A 6,205-nucleotide genomic window follows, 5' to 3' on the forward strand; every position below is an offset into this window, starting at 1 on the left:
AGCAATTCGAGTTTTTTCGAGTAATTTGAGTAATGTTTTTTTTTATTATATTAACATTTTTGGTAGCAACATTTTAAATTTTTCAAATTATTGATATATAATGCAAAGATTGTTACATTGGTATTTAATAATATAATTTATTTAACATGAATTAGAAAGCAGCTGCTGACAAATACAATTTACAAATTTTCTTTTGTTTATGAAATTGTTCCAAAACTCGAAAATTTTGAACAAACGTTTGAGCAGTTGAGCAATGAANACTAGATAGCTTGTGAAAATTCGGCATTAGATTTTAATTTCAATAATTATTATAAGCATTACTACATTCGTGAATAAATAGTTGACTGAAAACTTCGCAATTCTTTTACTCAAAATTTATTTTTATTTTTTTAATCTATTGTTCTTACAAATGTGTGGTATGTAATATATATGTACTTATTTACATATATAAATATATCTTTACATATACATAAGTCCCCACATAAATCAACCTTTATTCGTTGCGACAACATTAAATTCTGAACCTTAACCTTCGCCTTTTATGTACATTCACCGAGTCAAACAATTGGCTACACTTAGTTCAATGCTTAATGAAAAACAATTCTCATTGATCTCATTTTGTCAATTTAAATAAAGTACATACGGTCGTAAACATTGATTACAAAGAAGTTCCGTGACATTTTAATAAGTATTCAATCATTCCATACAACATAGTATGTAAGTATGTATGTATGGACATGTGTATATGTATAATGCTTGTTCATAAAAAAAAACAAAAACTATAAAAATTTCTTGCAAATCATGCTTGCGCTCACCTGAACACCCACAAATAGTCATGAATGCATACATACATACGTATATATATATACCACATATAAACAATTATATATACATAAATGTATGGATGCAAGTATGTAATATCAAACTTTCATACAAACATATACATATAAGTACGTACTTATGTATTTATGCATGTATGTATGTAGGTTTGATCCTAGTTAACGGCATTATTGATTGCTAAACTCAGGCATTTCATTCAAAGTAAGTGCAAATAACCAGAAATTATTAGGTGCTGCTATTTTGATATGATTTTGCATTTTTCATGCTTTTTGCAAGTGTTAATACAACGCTTTTATTTTTCTTCTAAGTATTCATTCACATAGCTATATTATACATACTTATATGTATACAAATATTTATGTTTAAACTTTCAAGTGCATAAGAATTCCAAGTGGCGTGTCCCGAGCTGACATAATGAGCCAACGGCTGAATTGGTTGTCACTTCACAGCATAGCTCAGTTATAGTGATTTGCATGCACGAATACATACATATGTACATACATACATACATATATAAGTGCATCATAGACAGCATGCACACATACACGTACATATACATATTTGCTTATTCTTAACAAAATAATTAAAGTTATTCTTGACTTGCACATAACCTGCGCAATGCCTCTCAGGTTGCTGGCCTATAAGCAAGCATTCTCCATTGCACTACAGTGGAAATAGGAAATTTTCGCAAAAAAGAACTAGTCTGTTCTTCATTGTCTATGGGCGTGAAAATGGTAGGCAAAACGTTTGTGACTGAGCAGCTTAAGGATGGACGAAATTAACGCCGATCGAAACATGATTTGGTGTGGTATAATCTTAGTCATTCCGGTACGGAGAAATGTCTGTAGTGATTGTTTTTTTCTTACCCTTTAAACTACATGAGCGATGGACCCGAAAATTTTGGGTGTCGCCTTTGACATTTTGCTCTTCTTCTTCTCAGTCAACAACAACTCTCAGACATAACCAAAATACATAATCGTAAAACGGCCTTAAAATCGTCGCCGTGCAAGATTTACGACGGAGACAAAAATAAACCTTGAAGTAGGAAGCTGTGGACGGTGTTACACATCTGGCAATGGGATGCATTTTCATGTCCCCTCAAAACTACTTAGCACCTCTACGAACCAACGGATAAGATCCAGTTATACTTTAAGCAACATTTAGACCCGACAGAAACTGGACGCGCTTAAACTATATTCACAGGCAGACTGTCACCGATAGTATCTGTCACCGATAGTATCTGTCACCTCGTGAATGCCGTAATCGATATCAAACCTCCACTTATAGCAGAGAAAGAGCTTCAAGGGGTACCCGTTGTACTACCATAGTTAGGATTCGGTTACTGCAGCAGGTCAAACTCCCTCCAGATTGTGAAAGAACCTCGTCGAAATCATGCCTTTTCTGTGCTTACAATTATTGACCTAACAGAAGCGACAACCCCGAAATCAACAAATAACATATATAAGCTCAAAGCACGACAAAACCCTAGTAGGATAGTTGCGTTGGTCTTAAAGAGATCACTTTACGTCTATAGACCAACTGTTGTGTTTCGGAGGTTTGACGAACTGACTCAAGTTGCGTCTTAGATAATTTCTTTATTCCCTAACTTCTTGTCCTACTTCTTCATTCTCGATAATGTAGATACCCGTTCCCAGTGATTTCAGACTCTCCGCCACTTCTGTTAAGGAACGAAGGTGATTTGGATACCAAATTATAAAGATATTTGATGTAACTGCAAAGGGGGTGGACTTGCAAGGTCAGGAACGTGCTTATCCAGAGGAGCGTAAACCTTCAAACGGGTAGATGCTGACTTCGAGCAAGCTCTGGCTTAAGTCAAATAAAAGATAGGCTGCAGCTGCAGAACCAAAGTCAAGTTTGATCCAGGCTCGATAACAATAGAACCCAAGCTCTATATATACTCTGACTTCTGAGTAAGAATCATTTCGGTTGACTTATGGGAGCATACGCCAGCAGAATGGACTTTACGGTGATTAACTAGTGGCGCACCTGTAGTCACAATGAAGAAATCGAGAATATCGAACATTTTACCACGCTTAAAGGCGGTTCCCTTAGGGCGCCTTAGGCCTGAGTGTGGCATATTTCAGTCTTAGACTTCGAGCATACTGCCGCCTTCCTTAGCTTTACCTATATATCCGATCGCGGAAGAACTTACGCCATAATGAATAATTTATTCTGAATCTTTCCAGCATTGAGACTCAACGTATATCTATGTACATGCTCTGATCGTACCATTTTTATTAGAACGTTTAAGGCGATCGATTATTGCTGAAGCTCTGAGTTCCCAAAGAAGCACTACTTCTCACAGAGGCCCCCTGTGGACTAGTTACATACTAGTTTTCAGCCAAATTCCAATTGCATGCTACCTAAATTGAGCTTCATTTTTTCTAATTACATTTCCGCCCCGTACCAGTTAAAATCTGCGGTTCTTTGTGATGCCAGCGTGTTTTGGGGCGAGAGAGCAATAACACCGCACAATTACACACGCCTGGCGTCACCGCTTGCGCCACCATTCCCTCGGTTGCGCCTTGCATTTGTGGTTAGCTAAATTGAATTCTTGCAGCTCCGTGGTGGTCACTTACTGGTCAATTTGTTACGCAGCAACAAAAGAATGTCGTAGCCGTTGCTGTAATCACCATGTTGCTGCCCTCTGAGTGGTGTGTGTTTGTGCGTATGTATGTATGAGTGTGATTGCTGGTGGTCAGGACGGCACATTCGGTAACACCTCTGTCGCCATCATTGACACCAGCCACCAGCCACCATCAGCAGCAGTTCGAAGTTCGAGCGTTTGTCGGCAGTGCGCTATGTTGTTGTTGGCGCTGCTGCTGCTGCCGCCGCCGCCGTACTGCTGATATTGTGGCCAGCATTGTCGAGTATGTTGTCATACATCTAATTGAGATTGACCAAAGGCACTTTACCACACGCCAGCAATCGACAAACTGCAAGCGGCAGGCGGCAGGCGGCAGGCGGCAACCACCGGCAATAACCGCCAACCAAAGCGAGTAGGTGGCAGCGCTTTTGTGTGTTTGATTGTACCCGTGCGCAAAGCTTACACATACTTATATACATATGTATGTAGATCCATTTGTGGATATGTATGTATATACTTAGTTGGAGCAATAAATGCGGTTGAGTGGACTTTCTGGCACTGCTGACAAGTTTGGTGGTTCTATTGGTTTTGTGTATATAATTTTTTTTTTTATATGCAGTATGTTTGCTTGTTGCCATTGTTGTTGCAGTTAGCCTTGATCAATGCACTGCGGAAAAATATTCACGTCCCATTGTGGTCGCCCATATCAGCAACTGGCAGCAATTGCGCGAGAAAAACACCTTTTCTGTTTTAAATCTTTTTTCGTTATAATTTTTATTGCCCCTGCTACAACGGTGTCGATGACGATGACGGCGACGACTGATAGCAGTGCTTACTCTTGCTCATATTGTATACATACGTACATTAGGGTGGTTCTTAAAAATCAAATGAGCGATTTTTTTCAGTCTCACCCCTTCAATCGGTAATACCACGGTCACAGATATCACATAGAAATTGTGGTCCCGAGTGGAGACGGTTAAGGCGTGTCGCACAGGGGCCAAAGTTCAGATTCCTCCATAGAGACTCGCAAAATTAAAATAAGTTTTTTTTTACCAACTCATACCCAAAATCGATACTACCGAAGATATCACCTATAAATTTTGGTCCCGATTGCAGACGGTTAAGACGTCTTCATAGCGTAATCTGAATTTCGACACCTGAGCGTCACGCCGTAACCAACTCCAATCGGAGCCAAAATTTATATGTGATATCTTCGACTATAGTAGCATCGACGAAGGGGGTTGAGGATTAGGATACCCTAATGTACATGCATTAGGCCGTACCAGAAAAAAAGTTGCAGACAATATCGATTTCTTTTGCTTAATCTAGGGGTCTCGTTTTAACAATTCCATCATATCATTTACACTCGCGTCATAAAGTATGACATATCGATGTTCTCGATTGTCTCGAGGAAACAAGATTTTTTGTTCCAAAGGTCATTAACCTCCTCTTCTATTCCTCAGTCTCAGTTCCAACCACCCTAATGTAGTAAACTAAAGCTCGCCAAAAATTATTAGATAAACCTTTGCTAAGGAAGTATTTCGATTCGAAGGTAATTTCGATTTTTTTTGTTGCCGAACGTAGTTGTCATCTTTTGTAATTTTTCGTAATATCTTCGGCATTTAAATTCAGAGAGAGTAAATTTTTTGTTCCAAAGTTTATTAATCTCAATTCCCATCTTCTTGTCCTCACCTACGAGATCTCAGTTTCTGCAACACAAACGTCCACCCTAATGTTAGTAAATTAAAGCTTGCCAAAAAATCATTAAACTTTTGCGAAGGAAGTAATTCGATTATTCCAGTAGAACTATTTAAAAAAATATATATAAACTGACTTGAAAATGTAAATACTTTACGACTCAGCGATTTTTTTTGTGTGTTTGTGAGGTGGTACGGTCTAATATATACATTTCCATGTATGATTTCTTTTGGTTTCTGTAGTGGCTTTAGCTTAGGAATATTGCATATATTATTACTATAAAAAGTATACAGAGATGCAAATGTATGTATATTAGGGCGGGTCAATTTCTGTACGAGGAATCCGTTTCCGTACCTAACTTTTTTTTTTTTTTAACCATACGCCAGAGGGCGCTGCAGTCAAATAATACATACATTCCGAAAATCTTGCTTAATTTCTATCCGAGTTACTTTCGGTCTACTTTCCAGTGTTGTTGCCATACTTAAAGTATTTTTTTTAACGTGATAAAATGTGAAATTTTTTTACAGTCGCGCCCCTGGCGGATGTTTTTGGAGTAGATTACCCCTATCCTATAACCGCATAATAAAAAAATTGGCCCACCCTAATGCATAATTATGTACATACATACATATGTGCGCATAGACTTTAAAACAAATTGCCAGCGTTTAATTTTTCTATTTCTATTTTTTTCTAATTCGTTTATTTATTTCAACTTTGTCTTGGTCTTACGGCAATTTTCCGCATGATTTTTCTTCGTTCTAAAATACGTATTTTATATTCACTACATTTCGTGACATAAAATCTGTCACAGTGTCATGTGTTCTATGGCCCTTTTTGGGCCTGGTTGTGGGTGTTACGTGTCATTTGATACGATTCTTTCATCTTAGAGTAACCTCATACATACCAAATATGCCACCGTGCTCCGTACTATTCACCTCGACACCCGCTCGTTCTGAAATCTTCCCCTCGTTGCTGCGTCTAATGAAAGGACGGCCTCGAATCAAGTTTTGTAGACCGTAATTTTTTCCTTTTATTTCCAATTGTTAAACGAGCCCAAAG

Source organism: Rhagoletis zephyria, unplaced genomic scaffold (genome assembly GCF_001687245.7).
Source record: "Rhagoletis zephyria isolate East Lansing unplaced genomic scaffold, Rhagoletis_zephyria_1.1 Rzeph_scaffold_00631, whole genome shotgun sequence".
In the NCBI taxonomy this organism is placed as follows: domain Eukaryota; kingdom Metazoa; phylum Arthropoda; class Insecta; order Diptera; family Tephritidae; genus Rhagoletis; species Rhagoletis zephyria.